Below are 20,319 nucleotides of genomic sequence, written 5' to 3'. Positions count from 1 at the left end.
GTTTTCCCTACAGCTGACGTAAAATACATACATCACTGCAAATCTAATAACCTGCTTAGAAAGCACTTCAAGGCAGAACCATTCAGGAAATACCTTAATACAAAATACCTCTGTTTTTCTTTTCTTTTTGTTTTTCTGAAGCAGGGTCTTGCTTGCATACCACCATGTCTGGTTAATTTTTGTACTTTTTGGAGAGACGGGGTTTCGCCATGTTACCCGGGCTGGTCTTGAACTCCTGGGCTCAAGCGATCCACCTGTCTCAGCCTTCCAAAGTGCTGGGATTATAGGTGTGAGCCATGCACCCAGCCCATAAAATATACCTGTGTAATGAATATGTGAGAAATAGATACTGGAAGAGATGATGTAAAAACAATTTTTATTTTTATTTAATCTCTCTTATGCAGATTAAGCATTTCCCCTGAAATCCAACCCTCACAGCTCAGTCCAAATTTTTCCTCACCGTGAAAAGGCGAACTCCAGACCAGCCTAAGGCCAACCGTTCTGAATGGCAACCACTAGATTCAAAGCAAGGTGCTGTGATGTTGCTAGGTGTTTGGTTTGTGCTCCTATGACCAATGTGGGGGGAAGGGACTTGTGCAGACATCCAAGCTGAGGTCCCCTGGGCAGAGTGACTCAGAATTAGTGTCTGGATAGGCATCCGTGCACCCAACACTACTGACTTACTCCAGTTCATCCAGAAGACAGACTATTACAGTAAAACCATGTTTTAAAAAAGTTATAGGTGCTAGGCCAGGCATGGTGGCTCACGCCTGTAATCCCAGCACTTTGGGAGGCCAAGGAGGGCGGATCACAAGGTCAGGAGATGGAGACCATCTTGGCTAACACAGTGAAACCCCATCTCTACTAAAAATATTAAAAATTAGCCGGGCGTGGTGGCAGGCGCCTGTGGTCCCAGCTACTCACGAGGCTGAGGCAGGAGAATAGCGTGAACCCGGGAGGCGGAGCTTGCAGTGAGCTGAGATCGCGCCACTGCACTCCAGCCTGGGCGACAGAGCCGACTCCATCTCAAAAAATAAACAAACAAACAAACAACCAAAAAAAAAAAAAACAGTTATAGCTGCTAAAACCTTATGCAGAAAGTCCACGAAATTTGAAAATATACATCATATAAACATAAGCAAGGCTGAAAACGCGTGAATCCCAGTTAGCTCACCCTGCATTCCTGCCCATGCAGCTTGTGACCCAGCTACAGCCTTGGGTCTGTACTCTCCCTGCAGTCAGAGGATGGGGACACGTGGCACACTGCTGGCCTGAGCACAACAGGAGTCCGTTTGCTTGGGGACATTTCTTGGAAATAAAGTAAGTATAAGGGTGTACTCAGGAACACTGCATTTTATCTGTGACTCAGCTTTGTTGCCCAGCCCAACACAGGGAAAGAGGAGTTTTAAAGTGTTTCAGAGGAAGAAAGAGAAAACCCTGTTGGCCCCAGGGGAGTGGGGTATAGCACATTCATTCAACTTCATTCACTGAGTACCTACCTAGTATACAGAGCAGGGCATGTTCACCCCTTTTTTTTGCACAACATACGCCCAGGGTGGCTCCAGTACACTCAGAACTACGGAACTGAAGAAGCAGCATCACATCACATCTTTCCCAAGTGATGCTGGGTGGGGTCCCCAGTGTAGAAGGCAGAGAGAAAAAAAAAAACAGCAGCACCAAGTGGCTCAAAAGCTCAGGAGAGGCCGGGCGCAGTGGCTCATGCCTATAATCCCAGCACTTTGGGAGGCCGAGGCGGGCGGATCACCTGAGGTCAGGAGTTAGAGACCAGCCTGGCAAACATGGCAAAACCCCATCTCTACCAAAAGTACAAAAATTAGCTGGACGTGGTGGTGGGTGCCCTGTAATCCCAGCTACTTGGGAGGCTGAAGCAGGAGAATTGCTTGAACCGGGGAGGCGGAGGTTGCAGTGAGCTGAGATTGTGCCACTGCACTCCAGCCTGGGCGACAGAGCAAGACTCCATCTCAAAAAAAAAAAAAAAAAAAAGCACAGGAGAGGTATCCACAGCGCTTAAAAAGCATCAGTGATAGCTCCAAATGCTGAAAGATGAAGGGCTCTGTCATCTTTAAAACCCTGTTTGTGATTTCCAGTTTCAATGAGCCTACATTATTACTGTAATCCTAAAAAAAAGGCTCACAAATTTTTTAACTGACAATTTTCAAAAAAACAAAAGTCAGTGCTTAGTCCTGTTGTTTACATCGGGTACACTGTTAGAATTTGGCTCTCGGAATGGAGAGACCCAGACTGCTCATGACAATTACACCAGAGGATCTGATTCAAACTGATTCGAGCTGGGGAGTGGGGGGGGTGTGGAGTGAGCGGGAGCAGCTGAAACAACGCTGGGCACAGAGAATAACTGCTGAAGTTGGGCGACAGATAACTGGGGGCTCATTCTATCACGTGCTTGAAATTCTCTGTAACAGAAAGTTTCTTTGAATTTAAATCAGGCAACACTAACTTAAAGTTCCCTTACGGTAAGGCCTAGTTGCCACCTACTCCTAGGCTCTTCCAAGCTTTAAGGCCAGTATGAGTCGAATGTTTACTGGACATTAGGCAATTTTCTCACACTCGCACTCGGTCCAGGAAAGCCCTCCTGGGGCAGGGGGCCAAAGGAAACCCTAAATGCAGCTTTGTAGCAGCCCAGCTGCTCTGAAGGACTGAAAAACACAGGGTCCTCAAAAATCACCAAAAACCCTTTGGCTTGGACAGCTTTTCTTTCCCTGGCTTCCTGTAAAGATGCCGCAGGCTCTCTAGAATCTCCAACTCCGGTTTGTTTTTAGGAAAGTTCCGTTGCTCCCGCCTTCAGCTTGGCTGCCTACTCCACGTTATACAAATACAGCTCCTCTGCGCAGCGCAAACGACCTCTACGCCAGTGGCGCTAAAGGAGGCCTTCGCTACTTGCATCCATCCTATCAGCGTCCAGAGGGGTGAACACGTAGATGTCTACCACTGACTTCATACCCTTCCCCCAACAAAAAAACCTTAAAATCATAATTACATCCTTCTCTACAATGACCTTTCTTACTTTCATAATAGGATTTTAAAAATCCATTCCTGGCCAGGAGTGGTAGTTCATGCCTGTAATCACAGCACTTTGCCAGGCCAAGCTTGGAGGATGGCTTGAGCCCAGGAGTTCCGAGACCAGCCTGGGCAACATACTGAGATCCCATCTCTACAAAAAAAATACAAAAAAATTAGCCAGGCATGGTAGCGCGTGCCTGTAGTCCCAGCTACTCTGGAGGCTGAGGCAGAAGGATCACCTGAGCCTGGGAGGTCAAAGCGTCAGTGAGCTATGATCACACCACTCTACTCTAGCCTGGGCAACAGAGAAAGACCCTATCTCAAAAAAATAAAAATAAAAGATAAAAATCTATTCCTTTTTTTAAAATAAGACACTGTATAATATTAATATAGCCACGGCAGCACCACTGGACTTACAGCCTGGCTTTAGGGAGACCTCAGACTGTTGACATCAGTTTCTGGTCCACAGATGCCTTGGAAACCTCCGTGAGCCAAAATTAAAACAACAGCTTTCTCTCAGGGTATGCTTAAGTTATTGTTGTTGTTGTTGTTTTAAAGAAAAAAAAAGACAACAGCTTTGATGTGACACTGAGTGTCTCCGGTGTGCCAGGCACTGTGTCAGGTACTTTACAAACAATGAGAGCAAGGCACACAGAGGCCAGGTCACCTGGGCAAGGCCGCCTGCCAGATGCTGTGTGTGGCCGCAGAGTGAAGCATGTCCCAGACTCAGCCTTCCTCCCCAGGAGGGACTCAAAGCCTTCTGGGGCACTCTGTGATGAAAGCTATGGACCCTCTCCCCAGGAGTGCACACACGCAAAAGTCTGAATGAAATATCTGGTGGGTTCATAGTGCCCCTCTGTTCCCCAAACGTCCCCTCTGGTTAAAAAAACTCTATTCAGGTGAAACCCTGTCTCTACTAAAAATACAAAAATTAGCCGGGCGTAGTGGAGCACGTCTGTAATCCCAGCTACTCAGGGGGCTGAGGCAGGAGAATTGCTTGAGCCTGGAAGGTGGAGGCTGCAGTGAGCAGAGATAACGCCACTGCACTCCAGCCGGGGCAACAGAGCAAGACTCCATCTCAAGAAAAAAAAAATTCTATTCAGATTTTCATCAATGAAGACCTTCAGTAGGAGTGTCTCCCATAGAAAGAGGCAGGTGTGTCTCTGGCCTCAATCCCTCTCTCTCCTGAGGTGTACATGGCCCCAGGGCTTGCCCCCCAGCCCTGAGGTCTCAGACACCCAGCTGCCACCTCCCCACCCTGTGACAACTTGGGCTTGTATCTTATCAAAACTCTCTAGGGTCCAACCCTCTTAAAACAATGAAAACATTTTCTCACTCATATAAACAAACCTTTACTGAAAACTAATGATGAACACAAAGGGATTATTTACAGAAAACACAGCGTGCCTAGCCCCGTCTAGATTATAAACATAACTGCACATTGGCTCTAAGGACCCTGCCATCTTCCCAGGCCCTGGCCTGGCTGTTCTGCCACTCCCCACCTCATGCCTCAAACTGACACAAAGGAGCCAATCCTCCAGCCAAAGTAAGCAATTACAACGTGTAGGTGAAATTCAGAGAGGTGATCTAGAAAGCAATTTTGTAAGATAGCTCCAAATTGGGAAGAAAAAAAATTTTTTTATTTTATTTTATTTTTATTTTTGAGATGGAATCTCACTCCGTTGCCCAGGCTGGAGTGAAGTGGCACGATCCTGGCTCACTGCAGCCTCCACCTCCCAGGTTCAAGCGATTCTCTTGCCTCAGCCTCCCGAGCAGCTGGGACTACAGGCGACTGCCACCACACCCAGCTAATTTTTGTATTTTTAGTAGAGACGGGGTCTCACCACGTTGGCCAGGCTGGTATCAAACTCCTAATCTCCAGTGATCTGCCCGCCTCGGCCTCCCAAAGTGCTGGGTTTATAGGCATGAGCCACCACGCCTGGCCTTTTTAAAATTTTTTTGACCCACGAGATCTTTGACACAAAGATATCCATTTCAGCATTATTTATGATAGCAAAAAGTGAAAACAGCCTTCATGTCCAACATGAGTAAATTAAGGTACAACTGTAAGATGAAGCACTGTATGATCACTAACAGGAAGTTTGCAAAGGTGTTTTAAGCAAGTGCGAATAAGACTTATGCGACCCAATAGGAAAAAGCAGGATGCAAATTTGAGAGCCATATTTTAAAAATGTGCTCAGAAGACTCGAATAAAAACCCACCAAAAAAGCAAAAGTGGTTTTATCCATGAGGGGGAATTTTGAGTGACTTTTTAAATTCTCTTTATATATTTTGGCATTTTCCAAGAGTAAAACATGCACTTTCCCCGCTTTGCCCTTTCCTTCTGATTATGAATGTAACATAGGCTCTCTGTAGGAAATTCAAAGCATTACAGAAAGTGAAACATCCCCCTGTGATCTCACCACCTAGAGACTCCCCAAAGATAACTGCCAATAATAACTTGGTTCCCATTCTTCCAGATGTTTTCCAACAGGGATTACTTTTAGAATCAAATAATTTCTCTAAAAAATAATCCGCATGATTCCATACATATGAAATGGCTAGACAGAAAGTGAATGGTGAGCTGGGGCAGGAGTGGGCATGAAGAATAACTGCACATGGATGCAGGGGGTGTTCTGGGGGTGATGGAAATGGTCCAAAATTGGATTGTGGTTATGGATGCACAACTCTGTAAATTTCCTAAAAATGTACAAAACCGCACTGTACACTTAAAGCTGGGGAATCTTATATGTAAATCAGACCTCAATAAAGCAGCTGAAAAAAGAACAAAACAACCATGAGAGGCAGGGAGTGCTGGGCTGTGCAGGAGGGCAGTCCATGGCTTTATGCTCTGCCCTCAAGAGCACATGGTAAGACCCTGTAGCAGGAACAGAGGAAGCTGGAGGCCTCTCAGCATCACCTGGACAAACAGCCCTCGGCAGAGAGGCTCAACAGATAACCTGAGGGTGGCAGGGTCAGCGAGGTCAGTTCCAGTCTACATGGGAGGCAGAAAGAGCGCCAGCCCTGAAAATGCATTCCTGAGGCTCAGGCTGCACTGCCAGGCTCGCTTTAAAGCCAGGTGGCCAAAGGAAGACAGCACTGGCTGGAGTGTCCAAATACTTTACCAAGTTCAGGATACACTGCGTGCAGGAAAACTGAGACCATTTTTCTCTGTTTCAACAGAAACTTGAAAACCACCCCTGACAACATGTTAGTCCCTGGAAGTACTCAATTACGGTGAAAAGACATTGGCAAAAGTTAAAGTGAGTAATATGACAGTGATCCATGAAAGAAGTAAAGGCGAGTGGAAGATTATGAACTACATAAAAGACACAATGATCTGAGTCTAGAAAGGCAATCTGGAAGCCTGAAAAGGTACAAATGGGTGCAATTCTCTTAGAAAGTAATGGGCAAGTAAATGTCAAAAGCGTTTAAAATATTCATACCCTCCTAGGAATCTACCCTAATGAAACCACTCAAGCTGATGAACAAAGATGCCCACTGCTCTACGGCAAAAAAAAAAACTGGAAATAATCTCCCCCAACAACAGGGAAGTGATCATCTACTGTGTAACCCTTACAATTGCACAGTGTTAAAAACGTGGGAAAATGTTTTATGTTTAATTAGCAAAACTGAATATAAAAACTTACTATCAAGTGAGTAAAAAAATGCCCAAATCCTGGAAATGATATATAAAAACGTTAACAGTGTTTTTCTTTAGGTGGAAAGATTGATTTTTTTCCCCTCCTTTTATATGTATTTAGTGAACTCCAAGTTTTTTCTATCACATGATTTCAGTCTCTAAAAATCCGTGATCCATCATGCCAACTGGATTTTGTCAGTTTTACCCTCTATGGTTTGTACTGTGCAAAACTAGGCTTCACTTTAGTTTCCAAACAAAAAATACTATTACTGAGTATGTTTTCTCAAATTACCACCCCACTGCCCAAAAAATGACACCTGCCACACTCAAGATTATGGTGGCCCCCAGGAGGTGTGCCCATCCCAGCCCTCACTGGGTGCAACCTCTCTTTCTTCTATCATCCTTCTGCAGAGAAGGATTTTGTAGTTATTGTTGATTTGTTTTAAAGTTGGAAAGAAAAATATTGACGAATTTAAAACCTGACCTAGACAGAGACATTCGGCAGCACCAGACCTGATCTTTTTTTTTTTTTTTTTTTTTTTGAGATGGAGTCTGTGTTCAAACAATTCTCCTGTCTCAGCCTCCTGAGCAGCTGGGATTACAGGCACGCTCCACCACGTCCAGCTAATTTTTTTTTTTTTTTTTTTGTATTTTTAGTAGAGATGAGGTTTCATCATGTTGGCCAGGCTGGTCTTAAACTCCTGACCTCGGGTGATCTGCCCACCTCGGCCTCCTAAAGTGCTGGGATTATAGGCGAGAACCACTGCACCTGGCCCAGACCTAATCTTTGAGGGAACTCAGCATCATCATAGAAGGCTGAAACCACAAGATCTATTTTTTGTGCCTTCCTAAGTGTTTTGTGGATGCAGCAATCCAGCGAAATGGTGAGTTGCACAGATACAGCTGGGGGATGCCAGCCTAAGATCAGGGCCAGGGCGGCACAGCAGCACCCTGGGAGCCGGTGGAGGAGGGCACGGCTCACTGGCGCCATCCGACCCAGCCCCAGCAGCTCGCAGGCCACAATGCTCCTCTCTACCTCAGTGGCCTTGCCAGAATGCTGGGCCTCTCTGATGCACTGGTGCCATCTAAGCAATCAGCAACTAACAGTAGTGAAAGCATAGTTCATTTTAGGTTTAAGAATTAGAACAGGCTCAACGTTGCTCTCTAATGACACCCTCACTCCCCTGCACTCTAATAAGCTTCTGTCAGTGTGAAGAAAAGAGGGCGGAGGGAGGGCTTACTCGAGGGAACTGTGAAACACACTCCACCAGGAATGGGTGGAGCTCAGGACACCTCTCAGGCCTGGCACAGAGGGGCTTTTCTTTTGGAGGAAAATTAAGTAGTAGCCAGTCAACGTATCAGCCAACTGCGCATCAAGGGGCCACAGTCTATCGGCTAGGAAGCCAAAATATCTCCAAGCAAGAAGGGTGGTGCGCCGCTGCGCACATCCCAAATGCCCGCTTCTCTCCAGGCACTGCCCACCCATGAGGGACTTTTCCCTTTTCCAAGCGGCAGAGCTCCACTCCTGGCTGTCAACCACTGTTAATGGGACATCTCCTTTCCTCCCCCCTTCCACCCTTTCAGGAGAGCATTTGATTAATATTTTTCTACTTTTGTTGCCCTAAGTTGAGGAGTGTTTAGAGATGGAAAATAATACATTACTTCCCTCTCTGACAACCGCCTTAATCCACAAAGCCCAGAGGTAAAAACTCACAAGCTGTTTCTTCTCTGAACCGCAGAAACAAACCTGGTTACAGTTGGGGCACTGCGGACCAGAGAAAGATGCAGTGTTTCATCATCACCTACCCATGATAAATGCTGTAGGGGTTTTTTCTTATTCAACTGCAGATGATTCACATTAGAAGCTGCCTGGTGACCAGACTAACTTTCCTCCCTACTTTGGCAAAAAGTTGTCACCTAGCCAACACATTTCCTGGGGGTAGACTGTGCCTGTGGATTCCATCAGCTTTGCTATTTACTTCTCCCTTCACCCTGGCAGTTAACATTTCAACCCTGATGGCCACGGCCACCTGTTGCTCCTCCTCCCCCCTCAGATCTAAAGTGTGTGTCACCTTTCTAGGTTCTGGGTCACATCTTCTGGGCTGGACAAGGCCTGGGCGGAACCCCGTATCCTGGAACTGCCTGGGCATTGGAGGAGGTGATGGGTTAATAACAATCGTTTTGCAGGCAGGGGAGGCGAGGGGGCAAGAGGAAGTGGAAAGATGACGTGACTGGGGATGCTGCCCCAGGCTGCTCGCTGCCCGCTCCTGACTGCTCCCATCTGGTTTCCATCTGACCCAAGCAGCTGGCCAGGTGGTTTTCATTTGCAGATGAAACCCCAGCAGTTCCACTGCCACAAAAACTCCTGACCGTAGAGTCTCTGTAAGGCTGATAATGCACAAAGTGCACTGCGGTGTCTCTGAGCAGATCTGAAAGGTCACGCTTCCCAAAGCCGGAACCAGGACAACAGGAACAAAGTGGGGTCCTGACGCTTGAAAATTCCGATGACAGCCAGAGGAAATGCACTGGCCTGGCGAGATGCGAGTCACAGTCAGACATGAGGCTGAGGAACGGGGAAGATTTTGCCAGTGAATCAGACCTTGTCTCTATGCCATCCACTAGCATCCTTAAGGTGAGGAAAGAACCAGCAGGTCTCAGGGTGAACCATGGTATGTCCACTCAGTGGAACAGCATGAAACAGCTAAATCCAGGTTCGTAAAGAAAATGTAGGCTGGACTGGCTGGGGGCTGTGGCCCGCGCCTGTAATCTCGGCACTTTAGGAAGCTGAGGCGGGCAGATCACTTGAGGTCAGGAGTTTGAGACCAGCCTGGCTGACATGGCAAAACTCTGTCTCTACTAAAAATACAAAAATTAGCTGGGCGTGGTGTGTGCCTACAGTCCCATCTACTTGAGAGGCTGAGGCACGAGAAACCTTGAACCTAAGAGGCAGAGGTTGCAGTGAGCCAAGATCATGCCACTGCACTCCAGCCTGGGTGACAGAGCAAGAGTCTGTCTCAAAAAAAAAAAAAAAAAAAAAAAAAGAGACAGAGAGAAAGAAAGAGAGAGAGAGAGAACGAAAGAAAGAGAGAAAAAAATGTAGGCTGGGCACAGTAGCTCACGCCTGTAATCCCAGCACTTTGCGGGGCTGAGTCAGAAGAATCGATTTGAGCCCAGGAGTTTGAGATCAGCCTGGGCAACATAAGGAGACTCTGTCTCTACAAATAATTAAAAACTTAGCCAGGCATGATGTTGTGCACCTACAGTCCCACTTACTCAGAGGAGGCTGAGGTGGGAGGACTGCTTGAGCCCAGGAGGTGGGGGCTGCAGTGAGCAGGAATTGCACCATTGCACTCCAGCCTGGGCAACAGAGCAAGACCCTGTCTCCAAAAAAAAAAAAAAAAAAAGAAAAGAAAAGAAAAAATGTAGTAATACATGGAAATAGTGATAATGCAGGCTGAGTATTAGTTTTCCTTATCCGAAACGCTTGGGATCTGAAGTGTTTTGGATTTTGAATTTTTTCCAATTTTGAAATACTTGCATTATACTTACTGGTTGAGCATCCCAAATCAGAAAATCCAAAATCCATGTCCCAAAGAACATATCCTTTGAGCCTCATGTCAGTGCTCACAAAGTTTTGGGTTTTGGAGCATTCTGGGTTTTAAATTTTCACATTAGGGATACTCAGCCTGTAAGAGTGTGTCAGGCACTGTTTTAGGCATGTAAAATGTGTCAACTCCATCTTCATAGCATGCCTGTAAGACAGCTTATGTTATTAATCCTACTTCATAGATGAGGGGACTGAGGTAGGGAGAGGTTAAGGAGCTTACCAAATATCACACAGGGAATAAGTGGCAGAGCTGGAAGCCTGGTTCCAGAGACCAGGTGAATCCCAAAAAAGAGAAGCTGGGCACAAGGCCCCAGGGAAGCAAAAACCTGAAAAACTATCTTTTCACACTTGTGCAGGCTCAGCTGATGTTAGGCTTGTATTGCAAAATTGTATACTTCTGAAGAAGGATAAAGCAGCAAGAGGGAAAAAGTATATAAAATGCAGACACATATACCACGTTTGTTTTGGAAAAGACCAGTCAGGAGCCCACAAAAGGTTATGAAAAACCCCAGTGACACCACCACCAATGTTTGTCTTTGGAATAATGGAAAGAGATGTGTATTATTTGTAAGAATGATCTCTGCTATTACATGACTCATTCCTGGATGCAAGGACTGCTCTCATCTGGTGCCAAGGAAAGAGTGCTGAATTATGGAATTGCAAACGTTATCACTGACTGTTACACTGCAGGGCAAACTGATATGCGCCAAATCAGCCATGTTAAGGGGTTGTTATTGCACCTCTCCTCAGGACCAGCTGTTGCTATTTCGCATTAAGACCTTAACCATATCTTAGTCCAAGAACTCATCAACCTCGGCAGTTGAGTTGCTTGGAAATGCCCAGGGTCCACATAAGTTCCCCAGGGAAACCCGCCATGGGTCTGGGGACTGGAGTCATGGGACAAAAAGGGGAATCGTAGAGGCAGAGAACAGAAACAGGGAAGGGAAACAACAGATAAAAAGAAATCACTGACACAGATGGCATGCAAGAGGCCTTTCAGAGTGGAAATAAACAATCCTGAAATTGGCAACATATGATGTGCTCTTTATTCCTGCTCCCCACCGGCATGCGGTAGAAGGATGGAGAGGAAAGGACGGTAATAGGTAAAATAATATGAATACCACCCTACAGGCACGTGTCATCTAGGAGCCTACTGAGTGTCCCATCTTAGTAATCTGACCCTCAGACAAAACTGTGAGGGAGACGCCACCATCCCCACCCTGCAGATGGGAGACAGAGGCTCTGAGGAGTGGTCCCCAGAAACATGTGACTACTCAGAGACAAGGATAGGACCAGGGGGTGATCACTTTCCACATGGACAGTGTGGAAATATCAGCCAATAATGTGTCCTCTAATCTATTTATTATGGCCTCCACCTCTCTGACGACTTTAAAGTGCCTCACCCTCAACATATCTGAAACCAAACTGGGTTTGCCCCACCAAAACCTAGCAGTTATCATGCAGATAACAGCTAACATTTATTGAGCATTTATTATGTGCCAGTAATAATGCTATGAAGCAAATTTACTCTTTATTATTGTAATTATTATTTTATTATTTCTCTCCACCCAAGTACCAACCCTCTCCCACTGTGTCCAAGAGACCACACCTGCCCCAACCCGTCCTCTCTGCACATCTGGGTCAGGGCAAGCTTTCCAAGACTTACCTGGCCAGTCCTCACTGCCTACCCCCTGCAGTCCTCTTACCTGATCATCCCTCCACCCCTCTCCATCCCATGTCCCAGCCTTCTCCTGCCCCCGACTCAGCTCCTTCCTGCCAGGCTTCTGCATGTACTATTCCTTCTGCCTGGACTGCCACCCCCTCAGCTCAAGCCTGCTCCCCCGCAACGGCTCTAGGGCAACATCTCCCTCCAGATGCCATGACTCCGTAGTTGTTGATCATTGCCCCCACTGGGACATAGGCTCCAGGGGAGCAAAGGAAGAGGCTGTTCTTGGTCGCCTCTGTACTGCCCGAGTCTGGCACAGTGTTCGGCTCAAAGCCAATGAATAAACATTCCCGAAACAATTCTATGACTCTCAAATTAGCCTGAGCACCAAAAAGAGGAGCAAGGTCTGAGTTGTGGGCTGAGCTATCCTGGTGCCAAGGCAGGCCCTTCCACTGCCACGTACACACCCTGGAGGCAGTCAGCACACCCAAATCCTGCGGGGCCTGATGGTGACCACTCAAGCTCGGAAAAACCCCAAGTGTGATCTCATTGGAATCCATCTCAACGCCCAAGTCCTCAACTCCAGCAGAAACTCCCCATCTGTTCCTCTGCTCTCCTCTCCACCACACTGCCCTCCTGCCACTGGACCCTCACCACTCCCCTCCAAGCCCCCCACTTCGGCAGTCAGAATAATTTCTTCTTTTTTTTTTTTTTGGTCTTTTTTTGAGATGGAGTCTCACTCTGTCGCCCAGGCTGGAGTGCAGTGGAGCGCTCTTGGCTCACTGCAACCTCTGCCTCCCGAGTTCAAGCGATTCGCCTGCCTCAGTCTCCCGAATGGCTGGGATTATAGGCACCTGTCACCATGCCCAACTAATTTTTTTATTTTTAGTAGAGATGCAGTTTCACCATGTTGGCCAGGCTGGTCTCAAACTCCTGACCTCAGGTGATCCACCTGCCTCGGCCTCCCAAAGCACTGGGATTAGAGGCGTGAGCCACCATGCCTGACTGGCAGTCAGAATAATTTATTTTAACATAAATAAATTCATCGCCCAGACTGACACCTTCCAGCTTCTTGTGACTGTTAGACTTACAACCTGGCATACAGGACCAGTGTCACCAGGCCCCTGCGCCCTTGATAACTAGCAGCGCCTCTTTTATTTTATTTTATTTTTTTTTTGAGATGGGGTCTCGCTTTGTCGCCTAGGCTGGAGTGCAGTGGCACGATCTCGGCTCGCTGCAGCCTCCACCTCCCAGGTTAAAGCAGTTCTCCCACCTCAGCCTCCTGAGTAGCTGGGATTACAGGGGCACACCACCACGCCAGCTAATTTTTGTATTTTTAGTAGAAACGGCGTTTCACCGTGTTGGCCAGGCTGGACTCGAACTCCTGACCTCAGGTGATCTACCTGCTTCGGCCTCCCAAAGTGCTGGGATTACAGGCATGAGCCACTGCCCCCGGCCACCAGCGCCTCTTTCTATACCTCAGTCTGGGAACCCTTGTACCCGTAGCCCCTTCCTTGTCTTCTCCTCCCACCTGGAAGGACTCTCTCTCCTCCTAGGTCTTCCCTGTCACCCGGCTTCACAACACATCTCACAACTCAAAATGACTGTGTTTGTATCACAATCACGATCTGTCCCGCCCAGGATAGCAGGGGCTTTGTCTTGTTCACCATCCCTGTGAATATTTGCTGAATCCATCCCTTTTATTATGTGAATAGTGAACAATTACTGAGCCCTTGCTGGGGGCTAGGCAGTGAAATGCAGGTTAGATGCATTCACTCATCCCCTGGTAGACATCCCTACTGCCATTTTACAGATAAAGAAAATGAAGAATAAAGAAGCTAAGGACAGTGGCCACTTGGGACTCACACCCAGGCAGCCAGCTGCAGGGCCTGCAATTTCAACCCTCCCCTAAGTGCGCTGCCTCCTGGAGCTGTGGAGAGCTGCGGACTCATCCCCCAGAGTGGCCAGGGCTCCTGGAGGGCAGGCATCACATCTTAGTCAGGTTTCTCCAGGCTCAGGCCCTCCAACAGGAGGTCCTGAATAAAAGCTCAGGAATAACCGAAGTTCAAGGAAGCCTTGGCTAGAAAACCCTACAATAAAAGGCAGGCAAGACTGGCCATGAGTAGCGCCATCCCTGCAGTGCTGATAATTCACACCTGCACTCACAGGTAGGCTAAGGCAGTCCCTCAGGTGGGCTGAAGAATGGAATACTGGCCACGTAAGATGTAAACCCCAAAGAGCAAGTTTGTCCCATCAGGTCCCCTATTTTACCCCATAATATCTGCATCCTGATCTTTAAAACTCTTTTCCAGAGAAAGTCAAGCAAATGATATTTGGAGGCTTTCCTGCTGCTTTTATTTTGGAAAGTTATATAAGATTCCTAAGAGTCACTCCTGAGCGCTTACAGTAGTGGCACATTTATGCACATTCCTCACTTGGTCCTTACAACAACCCTCTGAGTCACACACGATCATCCCAAATGACAACTGTGGAAACCGAGGCTCAGTGACCTGAGGGACTTGCCTAGGGCCACAGAGCTGCCAAGCAGGAAATCTAGGCTGCCTGAGTGCAAGCTTGCAGTCCGTACTGTAATGCCAAAAGCTTCACTTATTCATTTCAGAAAGCAATTGTCACAATCTTCTCCAAACTATTAATACTTACAAATACTCATTCAAGGAGTAGAGCTTAGAGGCTGTGAGGCAAAGGCAGAACCATTTCTGGGTGACACATCTGAGAAAATTACTGTTCCATTCATCTAAATGATGTTTAAAATGCCCACTGCAGCATGAAAGCGCCTCTGGTGAGAAACTGCAGACATCAGCAGGAGCCATAAAGGAAAGATAAACTCTTGGTAAAGGGAAGGAAGAGGGGCTGAGTGGGTGAGTTACAGCTGAATTCACAGGACACCGGTCCGCAAAGAGGAAGCCAAATTGCAGTCCAAGCACCCAGGATATGGAGGGCCCTGAGGGCTTGGAACCCTGCAGGCAGCCTGGCTGTGGAGACAGAGCAGGACAAGCTCTGAGACCCACCCAGGAGCGGCAGACGGAGACAATTCATGCCTCCCGTCCCGGGAGCAGGCAAGAGTTCCTGTGTTAAGGGGAAACAAAGGGGTCCATCTAAAAAATATGAAAGGCCTGGCTGTGCTGAGTGTGTGTGAATAAGGTGGAGTATGGTTAACAAAACGATTCCACATCAGCAAATGCTAACACAGGGCTCCTGGGATCCCATAGTGAGAGTCTATTTCCATTTTTATTTCTTAACTCAAAAAATAAAATTAAACTTTCCTTTCTAGAAGAGGACGATGAGAGAGGATCGCTGGGTGGCCACGTGATGGATCAGACACGCAGGCCTCCCTTGCTGGTCCCCACTGGCCTCATTAAGGCTGGGACTATTATTTCTCAACACACATGGTCTGTCCTGTCACACGCTAGTGGTTTCCAACAAGCGGGATGCCCACAGCAAGTGCCCTCCAATCCGTCACAGTCCCTGCCGCATCTTGGATCTCTTGACCTGGCCTATTTACTCTTATCTACCAGCCACACTGCGGGCCTTTGGATTTGCAATCCTGCTTGATAAAAATCACTGAGGAGCTACAAAGAGATGAGATTGGCCCTGACGCCAATTGTCACTTATCTCACGTCCTTCCAAAAAGGCTGGCAGACTCAGAGGTCCATGGACACTGCCACATCCAGTACCACAGGCTACAACACATACACTTCCTTTCTAAGCCATGAATAGGTCACAATCTCAAGCAAGTTATATACACAGGAAAAACAAGGGCCAGTTTCCTACATTTTATAAGATTCTTATATGCAAGGCTCTTGTTTATTTGTTTTTCAGACCAAGTCTCACTCTGTTGCCCAGGCTGGAGTGCAGTGGCACGATCTCAGCTCTGCAACCTCTACCTCCTGGGTTCAAGCGGTTCTCCTGCCTCAGCCTCCCAAGTAGCTGGGACTACAGGCGCGCACCATCATGTCTGGCTAATTTTTGTATTTTTGGTAGAGATGGAGTTTTGCCATGTTGGCCAGGCTGGCCTTGAACTCCTGGCCTCAAGTGATGTGCCTGCCTTGGCCTCCCAAAGTGCTGAAATTACAGGTGTGAACCACCAGGCCCGGTCCACAAGGCTCATAATTTTAAGGGCAACCAACAATCTGCTGCTATAGTAAACAGAACACATTGAAGAGAGAAGCAAGAGCTTTGAGAAGTAAACAAAAGAAATTTTAAAATAATCTGAATACTAATGACACCTCTAAGAAGAGGGTCAGGTGCAAATCCAAGCCAGGATCAGGTATTCCGTTGAAAACTAGTTTTTTAAAAAAATAAAACCCACAAGATAATCTCTGGTTTCACACAGAGACTGGTATACAACAGGACCATCTTTCCAACGTTAGCCTCAATATCCCAGTCTTGGGTTCCCTTCAACGGAGGTGTTCTTGGTTCATCGACTGCCTCACATGGAATGCAGAACTATCCCCCTACCCATGCGCAATTCCCCTGTACAGAAAAAAATTCAGAGCAAGGCATACTCCAGCCCACAGGCCCAGCCTGTCTTTAAGGATCAGACCATCCCACAACGTGACATCCTCGAACAGACTATTTCACTGGGGCTGCCCATGGAGTCTATTTGGGAAAGGCAAACAGAGCGGCCGATGACAGGGGCTGCTCAGATCACAGGAATCCCAAACCTAACAAAAATCTAATAATGTTATAAAGGGAGAAGGGAAGATGATGCTTCAATCTCAAACACAACTTCAGCAAAAGGTACTGTTGTATGGGTCATCTGTGTTCCTCCAGGACGGAAGATGGTACGAGCACGAATAAAGGTCATTATACTCATTTGAGCAGGGCACTCTTGAAGATTTTCATCCAGGAAATGGACCAGCATTCCAAACTATTACTTAGAGATTAGCTCTGTGTGTGTTGGAGGGTAGCCCGAAGGGTTAGGGTTAACCCCAGAAAGGCAGGAAGTTCCAGAAAAAAGGCAGTCATTCTACCCAAGTCTTGTTGGAACTAAAGCACAGCGGGAAAAGCGAGCAAACCAAAGGGGAATTAGAGACATTCACAAAGGGAGGGGCCTTGGGATTAATGGACTCTCTAATTTTTGAATTTCCTGAGGTTTACGGCTAATTAGGCCCCCTAGCCATACTGTAATCTGATAAAATTTCAACTGGGTTCACAGCACAGTTGAAGGTAGAAGATGACAGAGACATCACCAGTGGGCCCCAGAGACTACAGACAAGGTCCACAGTGCTCGCTTCCCGGCTTGATCGCACTAATTAGGCACCTTTAATTCCCCAAACAATGGCGCACAGGCTGGCTCAGAGGGCACTGTGTGATCCATTGCATGCTTGGGGAGCTCTTACAATACTACGTACTGATAATTCTCTAATTTGGTACAAGCATATTTACGTACATGGCTCAAAGGTGGGGAGAAATGACATTGCAACCCGCAAACACATATGCACAAAAATATTCAACTTTGCCAAGTGAAGACATACAAGTGAAAAATGAGGGACGATGTACTGCTGACTAAATTAGAAATTAAGGGAGAAAAGCGCCCAGTGTTACCAAAGAAGCAATAACCCCATGCTCACACTGTGGATGGTGTTATAAATCGGCCTGACACTTTGGAAAGCAACTTGGCAGAATTTGTCAAGAGCTGTAAAAGTGTTCATACTGTGGCACGATAACGTTACTCCTGGGAATCCAAACACAAAAACAACTGCAGAAGGACCAGTCACTGTGACATTGCTTATAAGGAAAAAACAACAACAACAACAACAACAGCTGGAAAAAACCTAAAGGGCAACATCAGGGAAGTTACCCCCTGCCATCTGATGTTTAAGGAGTACGGGAGCAGCCAGTAAGCAATGATGGTTGTAAGGACTTCCTGATAATGTGGGAAAAGTCTTAGGTCATAATAATTTTTAAAAAGGAAGATGAATAATTATATGTAGCCTATGACCACAACTAATCAAAAACCTCATGTATATAAGAAATAAAAGGAGTTGTCAAAAAAAAAAAAAAAACACTAAACTGGTACAAGTGACTTTTTTCCTTCTGTGATCTAAGCTTTCCACAATGATGCTTTATTAAGTTGAACCATATGAAATTGCCAACACACAGCCATTTCTGACCTACACAAGTGGCAATTTCATATGGGTCAACATAATATTTTTTGAAAGTTTTAACACTTTTATGAAAGTATTTTTATGAAAGCTTTAATACTTTTATTAAAGTATTTATCCAAGTTTTGTTTTGTTTTGTTTGTTTGCTTGATTTTGAGACGGAGATTCACTCTTGTCGCCCAGGCTGGAGTGCAGTGGTGTGATCTCAGCTCACTGCAACCTCCGCCTCCCGGGTTCAAGTGATTCTCCTGCCTCAGCCTCCCAAGTAGCTGGGATTACAGGCGCCTGCCACCAAGCCTGGCTAATTTTTTGTACTTTAAGTAGAGACGGGGTTTCGCCATGTTGGGCAGGCTGGTCTTGAACTCCTGACCTCAGGTGATCCGCTCGCCTCAGCCTCCCAAAGTGCTGGGATTACAGGTGTGAGCCACCACGCCCAGCCTTGTGCAAGGTTTAATAACTTTAGATGTTCACAGTATCTGCCCTTGCTCTGCGCTACCACCCCTCTTTAATATCTAAGGACAGATCTGTAAACACATGTGACACACAAGTGGAGTGGTCTAAAAGCAGTCCTCAGAATTCTGTAATCCAAAAAGGAGAGAAATCCTTCTAAGAAGGTGTGAAGCAACTGACAGAAACAAAATGACCAAAGTCAGTTTCACCACATTTAAGCCCAATTCTGAAAAATGCAGGCAGGCTTCTCCTCTTTAACTACTAGGTGGAGAGGGCACCTCCATGCGGAACATTCGAAGGGCAGAAACAGCTCACCAGGTCAGGAAGGCCAGCAGGCAAAGTCAAACACAGGAGACTGTTGGCAGGAAGGTATGGTAGGGAAAGTGCCACCCCACGGGCCTGACCCTCCCGCCTGCCTGCCCTTCCAAAGGCCTCCTCCACCTTCAACCAGGTCCCATTTTTCCAGGCCAGAGTCTTAAAGGATGTTTGCTTCCCTTCGCTGGCCTGAGGACAAGGCTAATTTTACGCAACAAAGTAAAAAGGATGGAAAGAACACACTGAAAAGAACAGGCTGAACAACCACCTGTATGAGTAGAGCCATTTAAAAATCATACAAACACAGGCACAGAAAACACCTCAACAAATGTCTATCAAAGTCTTAGCAGTATCTCAGGGGTAGAATGAAAAGTCGTTAAAGTTCTTAAAGTTCTATGTTATTTAAATAAAATAAGTATTACTTTTGTAGGCAGAAAAACAATTCGGAGATTAAAATATTTTTAAAAAGAGAAAACAGGAGACCTGCTTTGATTGATTTTTTTAAAACTTTCTACCACGCCTTGCTCAGCCTCCCAGCCCCCACACCTGGGGCAGAATTTCTTCATCCAAAAAACGGGATAGGGGCTGGGAGAAAGAAATGCCAGTACCCGGACAGCCACTGTGGGCCGAGCACTGTGCTGGGAGCTTTAGCCACATCGTTCACCCTTCCACTTGGCTGAAGAAGAGTACAATAGTTCCCCTTACCTGCAGTTTCACTTTCTGCAGTTTCAATTACCCATGGTCAACAGTGGTCTGAAAATATTAAGTGAAAAACTCTAGAAATGAACAATTCAGAAGTTTAAAATTTCCCACGGCTCTGAGTAGCATGATGACATCCTGCTGTACCGCCCCAGACGTAAATCATCCCTTTATCCAGTGAATCCACTGTCTACACTGCCCACCCCGTAGTCACTTAGTTGCCTTCTTAGTGATCAGTCACACTGTTGCAGTGCTTGTGTTCAAGTCGCCCTTATCTGACTTAATAATGGCCCCAAAGCACAAGAGTAGTGATGCTGTCAATTCCATTATCCCAAAGAGAAGTTGCCAAATGCTTCCTTTAAGTGAAAAGGTGAAAGTTCTTGATCTAATAAGGAACGAAAAAAAATTGTATGCTGAGGTTGCTAAGATCTACAGTAAGAACAAAATTTCTATCTGTAAAATTGTGAAGAAGAAAAATAAATGCTAGTTTTACTGTCACACCTCAAACTGCGAAAGTTACAGCCACAGTGTGTAGTAAGTGCTTAGTTAAGATGGAAAAGCCATTAAATTTGTGAGTGGAAGACATGAACAGTATTGGTTTGTTTGTTTTTTATTTTTATGAGACGGAATCTCGCTCTGTCGCCCAGGCTACAGCGCTGTGGCGCGATCTCAGCTCACCGCAAGCTCCGCCTCCCGGGTTCACGCCATTCTTCTGCCTCAGCCTCCTGAGTAGCTGGGACTACAAGCGCCCGCCACCATGCCCGGCTAATTT

The 20,319-nt window shown here is 46.5% G+C and overlaps 1 protein-coding gene and 1 long non-coding RNA gene across 2 annotated transcripts in view; one reads left to right on the top strand and one right to left on the bottom strand.

Annotated features, from left to right (window-relative positions):
- The window catches only part of LOC134759824 (uncharacterized), a 35,623-nt gene extending 28,911 nt beyond the window's left edge, over positions 1-6,712 (top strand). The window contains exons 5-7 of the long non-coding RNA XR_010136642.1: positions 1,196-1,320; positions 6,223-6,414; positions 6,494-6,712. This is a non-coding gene — a long non-coding RNA (uncharacterized LOC134759824). The remainder of the gene's footprint in view (positions 1-1,195; positions 1,321-6,222; positions 6,415-6,493) is intronic.
- Positions 1-20,319, bottom strand: part of CAPZB (capping actin protein of muscle Z-line subunit beta) — a 146,696-nt gene that overhangs the window by 101,761 nt on the left and 24,616 nt on the right.

The sequence above is a fragment of the Pongo abelii genome, chromosome 1 (assembly GCF_028885655.2).
Source record: "Pongo abelii isolate AG06213 chromosome 1, NHGRI_mPonAbe1-v2.0_pri, whole genome shotgun sequence".
NCBI classification, from domain to species: Eukaryota; Metazoa; Chordata; class Mammalia; order Primates; family Hominidae; genus Pongo; species Pongo abelii.
The sequence above is the reverse complement of the archived record's forward strand: the minus strand, read 5'-3'. Positions and strand labels throughout refer to the sequence as shown.